Genomic DNA, 12563 nt, shown 5'->3' on the forward strand with positions numbered 1-12563 from the left:
GAAACGAAACGAAACGCGTTTCCCCGTACCGTACGGCCTGGAAACGCGTTTCCGGCCGTACGGCCACGTTTCCCGAAACGGAAACGTCGCCGTACGGCCGAAAACGCGTTTCCAGGCCGTACGGGTCACGTTTCCCCCAAAAAAACATTTGTTTTTTAATTTTTTTTTTTCTAATGTAGATCTCTTACATTTGTTTGCCCTAGTGTTGATATGCAGTTCATGGTAATGTTAAATTCTTAAAGTAAAAGTGATATTCTCCTTTATTTTTCATTTTCATCCTTTTACTTAAATTTTTAACATTACCATGAAATGACTCAGGATGTTTGAGAGTGGTTTCGCCGTCATTGGATTTCATATGGAGAAAGTAGAATTTTAGATCTTACTCAAAATCCAGCAGACTTATCTGTTTTTCAGGATTTCAGGATTGGGGGATTTCAATGTTTCCATTGGATTTTATCATGTACTAGGGTATGGAACTTGTATTTAATCGAGAGAACAAAGCCCTCTATGCAGGGGAGACTCCCAATAATCAAGAGAATGTAGGGTACTAGGGTATGAAACTTGTATTTAATCAAGAGCACTAAGGTCATTCGACTATGTAGGAGGAGACTCCCAATCAACCACGAGACAAAAAATTAGAAATTTCTCGTGGCTGATTTTGGATATTTCTATTTTCATTATGTGATTATTCATGAGTAAATGTGATGTAAATTTAGATACTTATAGTCTATGCATTGACAATTGACAATTTTATCATAATGTAATAAATTAGAATGTATCATATATGCTTTATGATTGCACATATTTCTTAAATTCCTAATATATATATATATATATATATATATATATATATCTATATATATATTATTATATATATTCGCATTTCCCCGTTTCCAAAATTTGGGGAGGTCGCGTTTCGTTTCGCTTCCCGTTTCGGAAACTCGTTTCCGTTTCCCCGTTTCGTGCAACTTAGATGTAAAATAAGTGAAGGTTGCAAATGTATTTACTTTGAGATTTACCGTAGAACACAGTAAATAACTTGTATGATTTAATCAAGTAGGAGAAGTGACATCAGTTTGTTGCAGTAGGGATTCTGGTGTAGGAGTTTTCACAGCAACTACGACAACTTCGACCATGGAAACTACGGCAGCTTCGACGACAACAACTACGACAACTTCAACCATGGTAGCTTCAACCACAGCAACAATGCGAGAGCTTCAACCACGACAACTATGGCAACTTCGACCATGGCAATTTCAACCACGACAACTACGACAACTTTAACTATGGCAATTGCAACCACGAAAACTATGGCAACTTTGACCATGACAACTATGGCAGCGTCGACTATGGCAACTATGGCAACTTCTCTACTCCTAGCTCGAATTTGTGGGAGACTATTTAACCCAAAAACAATTCCACAAACTTGTCTTCCTTGCTTTTCTAGGTTGTCGCTGCTTCTCTACCTCTTGTCTTGTCTCCACCGAAAAATCTGAGCTTGAATGGACGAATTTAGGTTTATATTTATAGTGGTTTTTCCATATTCTGAAGGGACACGTCTCTTTGCCAAGGGTTATGAGCCTACTCAAGTTGGCTTGGACAGTTTGACAATTTTTGACATATGCTGATTTCAAAAATTGATTTCTCTTCAACGGTAAGGAATTAGGAGGCAAGCGAGTACTCATTGGAAAGCTTATGACCTCCTCTATAAGATGATATAGTATTCCCTTCAAGATATGAACTCTAATGATGGAAATTAAATTTTTCTTTCATCATATGCATATTTTTCATAACATCCCTATTAAAGAATTTCTTTTATGGAATTAGAGCATCAAGTGGATTAGAATCTTTTCACTATTTTGACATGCTAGTGCATGTGATCTTCATGCATATACAAGGACTAGGGTTTCTTTGACATATTCATACATCTAGGGTTACTAGATTAGGGCTTCATCACATGGGAATTATGAGCATCATTCAACAAGGCTAGGGTTCCTTTTCAATATGTCTTCATGGGCATCTTCAACAAGGTAACTTCTTTCTTAAGCCATCTCCAACAAAGCTTGGACAATGCATCTAAGGGCAAGTTATTGGCTTGCCATCATTAATGACCGACATGGCTAACTTCAACAATGCAAACATGATATCATAATGACATCATTGCTAGCGCTTCGTTATGGCAAGTGCATCTAGAAGTTCATTAATATACTCATGCACCTAGGGTCTAGTCAAGTCGTTAGGGTTTAGGTCTCCTCGAGTTTGCACAATATCGAGCGTTTGTTTCAACAAATATAACTATGATGCCATCAATTACAACTTTATTCAACACATCAGTCCTAGATCCTTCATCTCAAATTCAGCTTCCAGCATCTTCTTGCATTCTTGTATTCTTCTCTCCACACTAGTGATGAATAGATCATCCACATACAATAAAATAATGTCTGGCTCATTATTCACAACCTTGATGTAGATATTTGGATCAACAAAACTCTTCATGAACCTAATTCTTAGAAGGCATGCATCCATTCTTGCATACCATGCCCTAGGAGCTTGCTTCAAACCATACAGGGCCTTCTTGAGTCTACAAACATGAGTATCCCTACCATTTACCTCAAAGCCTTCGGGTTGCTCAATGTATAATTCCTCATCGATGGCCCCATTCAGAAATGTTATCTTCATCTCCATTTGATGAACGTTGCATCCCAAAGTCGCAACCAATGAAGTCGAAGATCTAATGCTAGTATACCTTGCAGTGGGTGCAAAGGTTTCTTCATAATCTATGCCCTCCTTTTGAGAGAAACCCCTTGCAACAAATCTAGACTTGTATTTATCTATGCTTCCATCAACAGCGTGTTTGACATTGTAGATCCATTTTGCGGTGACAACCGTTTTGTCACTAGGTCTAGGAACAATTTCCCAAACCACATTCTTCATGATGGATTGATATTCTTCCTACATAGCTTTCTTCCATACTTCTTAATAAGCATCTTCTTCAAATGTAGATGGTTCTGCTTCAATTAGTCTTGTCATATATGCAGCATATCTAAAATATCTCTTCAGCCTTTTGCTTTCCCTAAAGGTTCCTTTCACAGCTCCATGCCCTTTGGCATATTCAAGAGTAGGTTTTAACCAATTTGGCCTCTTACTTGTGCTTGGTATGACCACAGGTTGAATAAGGTCACTTGGTCCTTATACTTCCTCTTGAATTGTAGAAGGGTTGTCAGGTTGTACTTCTTCTTCTTCAAATATGGGTAGATCTTCATCATCGGAATCAATAGGAATATCCTTTGATCTTTTGTAGGCTTGATTCTCATCAAATATAATTTCCCTGCTTACTTCAATGTGTCTCCCTTCCTTGATGTAGATTCTATATGCCTTTGAGAAGAGACTATAGCCAACGAACATCCCTTCAATACTAGTAGAATCCAACTTCTTTCGTGTAATATCCCGTTTCCGAGATATCCCTCAAACCAAAGCAAACTCCAACCAAACACATCCAAATGATATAGTGACCGAGAAACTCAAAGTGATAAGAATAACAGTGGTACAACATATAATAATGTGAACATGAAATATAAGCAGATACTCAAGAAATGCAGAGAGAAATGCTAAGCCATTTTATTATACTGAGTAATGGAATGAGTACAGGAGGTGATCAGAAAGGTGGCACCTCGACTTGCACAAGGCAAGTGAAGAAATACACTCAGAATAGCAAAGGAATGGCCTCTCTCTGAACTGCGTCCAAGCTATTGGAGAACTGTCGTGCTACTACTACTGCTGGAAATCAAATGAGGATTTGGGGCTGTTCCCCTCCTCAAAAAATGCTGAAACTCTGGAATCAGACTCTACTCTAGAAACCCAGAAAAACCCAGAAAGCTTTTCTGAAATAGCTGACCCCTGAAAATCACCCCCTTGGGATCTATGTTGTCCCTTAAAGCTCTGCACTGCTACTGAATAGAATCCACCAAAACTCAACCCAAAACTCTGCCAAAATCCTCCAATATGCAATAGCTGATCCCTTGCTCAATCTCCCAGCTCTAATCCTCCACAAACCCCCAATCCGGAATTCCCACCAAAAGAACTACGTCCCTCTCTCTCAAGACTGCGCAGTCCTCAAATGCTTAGCTCCTCCACAACGCCAAAGATCAATCTTACTGCAAAAGACTGCTGGAAACTACCTTGCCCGAGTAAGCAATTGAAGTCCCCCGGGGCTAAGGGTGAGATCTCCGAACGGAGACACTCAATGCACTAAACAGTGTTGCAAACAGGCTAAACAGCCAGCATGCTCCAAGTCGAAGTGACTAGCTCAAATGTACATAATCCAATGACAAAATGAAGAGGCTCCTCTCTCCTTTATAGCATTGCCCTTTTTTCAATCCCAAGGCCCACCTCCTCCAACGTAGTCCCTCTCTTGCCACGTGTTCCTTTCCATCTGCGCAGTCCCTCCAAGTGTCTGCGTGGGCCCCATCTCTGCGTGGTCCTTTGGCCCCCTTGGCTCCCATTTAAGTCACAACGTTGTGCTACTAGGGAGTGATTTTATCCTAAAGGTGAGTTATGTCCCCCTTTCCCTCACTTTTTTATTTATAAATAACAATAGAAGGCAAAATTGAGCAAAATCGAATATTCCAATTAGCCATGGCTAATTAGGAATATTACAGTCTCCCCCGGCAAAATGTTGCTTGTCCTCAAGCATCTAAAGTGATGGATGTTGCAATATTTTCTCACTATCCAAAGTGGCATCCTCATCTAGTAAATTCTTCCACCTCACCAAAAATTCCCAGACCATCCTGCTTCGCAATTGCCTCTCCCTGGTATCAATAATAGCCTCTCGCTGCAACACCAAATGCCCCTCATCATCCGTGAATGGAAGCTCATCCGTCACTGTCACATGCTGCCCCAATGCCTTTTTTAGGCATGATACATGAAAGACGTTATGAATCTTGCTACCTTGGGGCAACTCTAACTCATACGCAACTTGTCCAATCCTGCGTATCACCATGTATGGCCCATAAAAGCGGGGCTTGAGCTTCTCAACCCCCTTCTGCTTCAGTGACGACTGTTGGTATGGCTGTAACTGTAAGTAGACCAAGTCCCCTACCTCAAACTGTCTCTCCACCCAACCCCTGTCGGCATATAGCTTCTGTTGGTTTTGTGTTGTAGCCATATTATCCTTGAGAGCTCGGAGAATATCCTGACTCTCTTGGATCCAAATCTTGGCTCTCAAAGCCTTGCTAGCACCAAACATCACGTCAGCAAAAGATAAGGGATGATATCCATACAAAGCATAGAATGGTGACATACCAATGGACACGTGATATGTAGTGTTGTAGCAGTACTCCCCTAGATGCAGCCACTTCAGCCATGCTCGTTGCTGCCCACTGACATAGTTATGCAAGTAGCCCTCTAGCCACTTGTTAACTATCTCTGTCTGCCTGTCCGTCTGTGGGTGATAACCGGTACTTGGTGTCAACTCCGTCCCCACCAACCGGAAAAGCTCTTGCAAAAATCCGCCCATGAAACCGCTGTCCCTATCACTGGTGATGGTCTTGGGAAGACCATGTAACCTGAAGATCTCTCTGAAGAACAGTTCGGCCATCTGTGCTGCTGTGTAGTGTGCGGATATGGCGAAAAAGTGTGAGTACTTCGTCAGTGGATCAACGATGACAAAGATGCAATCCTTGTCCTGTACCATGGGCAACCCTATGATGAAGTCTATCAAAATACACTCCCATTTCCCCTCCGGAATGGGAAGAGGCTGCAATAATCCTGCGGGATGGCTCATCTCCCCATTGTTCCTCTGGCAAACGTCACACTCCCAGACATGTTGGAGTACGTCCTCCTTGAGGCCCTTCCATGAGAACCTCTCTCTAATGGCCCTGTAGGTTTTGGTAAACCCCTAATGGCCTGCCAATGGTGAATCATGTGATGCCTAAAGTATCTTCATCTTGAGTTGAGATCTCTCAGTCAAGAAGATCTGGTCCCTATAGTAGATGATCTCATCGACCACCCTGTACTTGTCATCCACCATCTGCCCATCTAGAACCTCACATGCAAATCTGTCCTTGGAGTACTCTACTAAGAGTCGAGCCCTCCAGTCTGCGTCCAAGCTCATAAGAGACAACGTGGCTGGTCTACGTGAAAGGGCATCTGCTACCACGTTGTTCTTACCCTTGACATACCCAATGTCAAAGTCATACGCTTGGATCTTACCGATCCACTTCTGCTGCTTCTGCTCCAAAAAGAACCTAAGGCTATTGTGATTAGTCCTCACCCTGAACCTGTTACCCACTAAATACTGTCGGAACTTGGCCAATGCATGCATGATGGCCAGCATCTCCTTGTCGTATATAGAATACAACCTCTCGTGCGGAAGGAGCTTCCGGCTCTCAAAGGCTATAGGGTGACCTCCCTGCATCAATACTGCATTGATCCCCTCTCCCGATGCATCACACTCCAAAACAAATGGCTGCGAAAAATCTGGCAATACAAGCACTGGGTAGCTGCTCATCACCTCCTTGAGCCTGTCAAAGGCTCGATGCGTTGTATCCGACCAACTGAATGCCCCCTTCCTCGTCAAATCTGTCAGGGGGCAACAAGCTGTGAGAAACTCTTGACAAACTTCCGGTAGTAAGTACAAATACCAATGAATCCTCGAAGTTCCGACACGTTCCTCGACTCCAGCCAATCTCTGATGGCCCTAATCTTCTCCTCTTGGACTCTCACTCTGTCCACCCCTATGATGTGTCCTAAGTACAACATCTCCGTCAATCCAAACTCACACTTGGAGAGATTGGCATAAAACTGCTGCTCCTCCAAGATGCGCAACACTGTCTCAATGTGCTAGAGATGCTCCTCCCAAGTCCTGTTGTAAATGAGTATATCATCAAAGAATACCAACACAAACTTCCTCAAGTGATTGCGGAAGATGTGATTCATGCAAGACTGGAATGTAGCTGGGGCGTTGGTTAGCCCGAAGGGCATCACCAAAAACTCAAAGTGCCCATAGTGACACCTGAAGGCGGTCTTGGGAATGTCCTGTTCCCTCACACGAATCTGATGGTACCCAGATCTCAAATCAATCTTTGAGAAGAATCGGGCTCCTCTCAACTCATCCATCAACTCATCGATCCTGGGTATGGGGTACCTATTCTTCAGGGTCTTCTTGTTCAGGGCCCTGTAGTCAATGCACATCCTCAATGTGCCGTCCTTCTTCTTCACCAACACCACGGAAGAAGCAAAAGGACTCGTGCTCGGCCGAATGTGCCCAAGAGCCAGCAACTCCTAAATGGCCCGCTCAATCTCATCTTGATAGGCCTTGGGATGCCTGTAGGGGGTAGTAATCACTGCCTGTATACCCTGCTCAAGCTCAATGGTGTGCTCAAACCCCCGGTCCGGTGGCCATCCTGGTGGAATCTCCCCAAATATTATGGCATACCGGTCAAGGATGGACTGTATCTTTGGGTGTACTGTCTGCCCTGTAGTCCCTGCCTCTGATGCACGCAGCTCCACTGCCCATTCTACGTCTCCCTTTCGGAAGACTGCCTCCATCCAATGAGCCGAAACAGTCTGAGGCGGATATGTGTGCTGCTCCCGTATCTTCTCATGCTTCCCTGTCTTCTCATCATCCCACTCCATCTCTAGGGTCTTCCAATCTATCGTGACCTTCCCTAGAGTGATAAGCCACTGAACACCCAATATCATGTTGGTGTCTGGAAGATCGACCACGAAAAGGTGTTCAGTCAGTGTGTAGGTGCCCATCATCACTAATAACTCTGGAACATAACGAGCACACACCATGGTTTGATCTCCTGGGACCAAAACTGAAAATCCATCGAAGCTCTTTTTCTGTATACCTCTCCCCTCAACCATCTATGCATCGATGAAGTTGTGGGTTGCCCCACTGTCAACCAAAACTGATACCCGCTGGCCACGTACTGTCCCCCGTATGCGCAGCGTCAAATACTTGGGGACTCCTCGCAATGCTGCAAGGGCCCCTCCGGTAGGTGCAAAAGCTACACCACCTGCTGCTGGTGGTGGAGGTGGCAAACGATCCTGCACGGCATGACTACCTCCTGCCTCCACATCATCCTCCTCATCCTCTTCCCTGCTGCTCTCGAAGAAGACCTCAATAAAATGTGTTTTGCTAGCAGCACATCTATGTCCTGATGCCCACGACTCCTGACAGGTAAAGCACAACCGCTTCTTCTTCAACTTCCTCCTGGCATCATCATCAATCTATGCTCGTCCTGGATTCCCCTTTGGAGGCGGAATCCTCACATCCTTCCCCTTAGGCTGGAAACCCTGTCTCTAGGGGTAAGGTGTCCGGGTCCTGGGTAAGGCATCCTGTAAGTCCCGGGTCTTGCTAATAGCATCCTGGAGTGTGGCTGGTTTAGTGACCTGACTAGACCCCGAAGTGGCTCTGCTAACCCCTCAACATACATGTAGATCCTCTGTGTCGTGGATAGATCGGGCACCATCACTGAAACCCTCAAGAAGTCTGCAATGTAGGTCTCTGGGTTACCGGTTTGTTTGAGCCTCGTCATCTCAACAAAATGTTGTTCCGGATCCCTCTGGTCGAACCTCTCTATCAGTCTCCTGGTGAACTCAGCATATGTCGTCACTGTGGAGTGTTCGAGTGTAACCAACCCATGGAACCACCAGTCCTAGGCCTCACCATCCAAATGTAATGTCGCCACCTTGATGGCCTCCGTCTCTGACATCTGGTTAAGCTGGAAATAGATGTCCAGCTTCTCCACCCAAGACTTTGTCGAACTGTTTGATGAGCCATCAAACGTAGGCAAGTGAAATCTACTAGCTGTGCGGTGGGTGTCTCCATCATGATAATGCCGGTATCCTCTGTGATGGTCGCTGGGTCTATTATCCCGCTAGCTGAACAAAGTCTCTGAATGAGAGAGCATCCCTGAACTCCTGCCCATAGGCCTGGTACTCCGCAAAATAATCGCCCATATAAACAGGCTCTGCCTCCTGCTGTGCTCCAGCCCCCTCCTAGGAAAGTGGGCATGGTAGAGCGTATAGGGGCATGTGAGGCCACCTGCTGAGTAGTATCACATTGATGGCACCCTGCTCTGGCAAATGGTGAGATGCACCCGATCCCTCTCCAACCTGGAAAACTCATGGGTTCTCATGCTGTCTAGCCTCCACCACCGTGAATCTCTGCCCCATCACCTCGATCTGCCTCGACAGATGCTGCACTGATTTGAGGAGCATGTTTGCAAATTTCTTCCCGTCATCATCTGCCATCAGTTCCTCCTGCTCTGCGTTCACCACAGGCTCCTCCTGTTCTACGTTCACCACAAGCTCCTCCTGTTCTGTGTCCACCACCCGAACACAGTCTCCCTCTCCGTAGGTGTTCTCCAACCTATGCCCAGTGTCTCTGTATCTCCTACCTCTCTAACAGATGTAGGGCTTTTCCCCCGGTGTCATAGATTGCTAGCTCCATAGGTTGAGTCAGATCTATATGTTTTGATACCACTGTAATATCCCATTTCCGGGATATCCCTCAAACCCAAGCAAACTCCAACCAAACACGTCCAAATTATATAGTGACCGGGAAACTCAAAGTGATAAGAATAACATTGGTACAACATATAATAATGTGAACATGAAATATAAGCAGATACTCAAGAAATGCAGAGAGAAATGCTAAGCCATTTTATTATACTGAGTAATGGAATGAGTACAAGAGGTGATCAGAAAGATGGCACCTCGACTTGCACAAGGTAAGTGAAGAAATACACTCAGAATAGCAAAGGAATGACCTCTCTCTGAACTGCGTCCAAGCTGCTGGAGAACTGTCGTGCTGCTGCTACTGCTGGAAATCAAATGAGGATTTGGGGCTATTCCCCTCAGAAAATTCGGAAACTCTGGAACCAGACTCTACTTAAGAAACCCAGAAAAACCCAGAAAGCTTTTCTGAAATAGCTGACCCCTGAAAATCACCCCCTTGGGGATCTACGTTGTCCCTTAAGGCTCTGCGCCGCTACTAAATAGAATCCACCAAAACTCAGCCTGAAACTCTGCCAAAATCCTCCAATATGCAAGAGCTGATCCCTTGCTCAATCTCCCAGCTCTAATCCTCCACAAACCCCCAATCTGGAACTCCCACCAAAAGAACTGCGTCCCTCTCTCTCAAGACTGTGCGGTCCTCAAATGCTCAGATCCTCCACAATGCCAAAGATCAATCCTACTGCAAAAGACTGTTGGAAACTACCTTGCCCGACTAGGCACTCAAGTCCCCCGGGGCTAAGGGTGAGATCTTCGAACGGAGACACTTAATGCACTAAACAGTGCTGCAGTCAGGCTAAACAGCGAGCGTGCTCCAAGTCGAAGTGACTAGCTCAAATGCACATAATCGAATGACAAAACGAGGAGGCTCCTCTCTCCTTTATAGCATTAGCCTCTCTCAATCCCAAGGCCCACATCCTCCAACATAGTCCCTCTCTTGCCACTTGTTCCTTTCCATCTGCGCAGTCCCTCCAAGTGTCTGCGTGGTCCTTGGCGCCCTTGGCTCCCCTTTAAGTCACAACGTTGTGCTACTAGGGAGTGACTTTATTCTAAAGGTGAGTTATGTCCCCCTTTCCCTCACCTTTTTATTTATAAATAACTATAGAAGGCAAAATTGGGCAAAATCGAATATTCCAATTAGCCATGGGTAATTAGGAATATTACATTTTGTTTGTCCTTTGGAACATGGATATATGCAAGACTCCCAAATATTCGGAGATGGTCCACACTCGGCTTCTTTCCTGTGAATGCTTCCTTGGGTGTCATATTATCGAGAATTCTATGAGGACTTCTAATTTGAATATATATGACTGCCATTGTTGCTTTTGTTGATTTTGGGGTAGCATCGGATGTGCTCTAGCTCCAAACTTTTGTGGAGGGGCTAAAATATATAAGTCTCCAAGACCCAAAAATCGTTTGGAGAAATTACACCCAGATGAGGAGTTATTAAAGTAATTAATATTTTTAATGGGTTCCTAAGTCTAAACTTAGGAAAATAAAAATATTAATCAATATTAATAAGAATATGGGTGAGAAGCTTCTAAGAGACGAGGATCAAGTCCGTTTTAATCTTAGCCGTTGATTACGGACTTAATCTCGGTCGTTGATTCATCAACGGGAAAAGTATAAGAGGAGGCTTGAGGGTCAGTTGGAGATACACCAAGTTGATCAAAGAAGTTCGATTTTTCTGGGGGCGTGGTTTGCTAAGAAAATCGAATTGGTGATCTGAGTTGTAGCAAAGGGGCAAGGATAGTTGGGCTTGGAGGATCTTCTCTGGGACCCCGAATACACGACAGAGAGAAGTAGAGATAAGCCAGAGGAGGAAGTACAGACCAAGAGAGGCTGACGTTGGGCCAAGAGGGCCCACGCATTGCTTGACGCAGTGCCAACGCAGGGGAAGAGCAACCCTCCTGCAAAAGTCTGAATTCAGTCGGGGAGCAGCGGGATCAACCAAAAAGGATGACGTCAGAGTTCCAAGAGGCAAAGGAGACAACGCAGAGCTGACGCAGAGTCTCAGAGTGCTCCACACATGCCCACGCAACTAATGTGAAGGGGCAACGCAGTTGTAGCTGGGGACAATCACTCCAGTTGCCGGATCGAAGGGATTTTTGCTGAGTGAAGTGAGGTAATCTCACTTAGGTTTCTACCAGTATATTTTATCTCTGTAACTAGATAGCCGAGAGGGAATCCAAAGTTGTATTCAGAACAACTGCTTAATAATAGAAAACCCTCAGAGCTACTGCACCAGTTTTCCCGCATTGGGTTTTTCCGGGGATGTTTGTCCAAAAATAATGGTGTCCCTTGTGTGTTTGTCTCATATCTATTTCAATTTATGAAATGTATGTTAGTGTAGTCTGCAATAGTGTTTTTCATCAATGTTTAAATAATTAAATAACTTTTTGAATGTAAAAACAAGTAGGAGATGATAAACCAGTGATTGCAGTAGGATTTCTGATGTGTAGATTCAGAAATTTTCACATGGTATTAGAGCATTGCAGATCATAGGACACTGAGGACATCTGCCGAGAGATCCAGTGAATTTGTTGTAGAGAAGTAGTTGTCCCGAGTGAAGCGTTGCTTTAGAGGCAAAGGAGCATCTGAAGGAGTGACACAGAGCCAGAGAAGTGACGCAGAGGCTCACGCAGTGCCTACGTCAGCATTTCGAGCCTGCAGAGGGTGACACAGTACTTGAGAGGAGCTCACGCAGTGACTGCGTCAGCTCTCTGGGCTAGCGCAAAGCCTGAGAGGCTCAAATCAGTCAGTTGCCGAGGCTGGAGGAGCAAAGCAGATTCGATAAGTGGAGCTGGTGGGACGTTGTTGTTGTTGGTGCAGAACAATGTCTGTGGAGACAAAGCCGAGGTAGAGGGAGTCACTGCCTTGACATATTTCTAGCCAAAGAAATCTAGATCCGGGTTGCAACAACAAAGGAGGATTGGAGAGCAGTGATTCGACATTTAGCCAGAGGATTTCCGTGAAGGAAATCAGGATTCAGAGGGAATCTAGAGGAGCTTGTTCCTTAAAGGATTTCTAGCGCTGAA

At 44.7% G+C, this 12563-nt stretch overlaps 1 protein-coding gene across 4 annotated transcripts in view; it reads right to left on the reverse strand.

Moving 5' to 3' along the window:
* The window catches only part of LOC149205841 (kihadalactone A synthase LFS-like), a 406192-nt gene that overhangs the window by 70010 nt on the left and 323619 nt on the right, over positions 1-12563 (reverse strand). The gene's annotated exons all lie outside the window — the stretch shown is intronic.

This window comes from Pinus tabuliformis, chromosome 1_2 (genome assembly GCF_031772625.1).
Source record: "Pinus tabuliformis cultivar Carrire ecotype Pingquan chromosome 1_2, CPIR1, whole genome shotgun sequence".
NCBI classification, from domain to species: Eukaryota; Viridiplantae; Streptophyta; class Pinopsida; order Pinales; family Pinaceae; genus Pinus; species Pinus tabuliformis.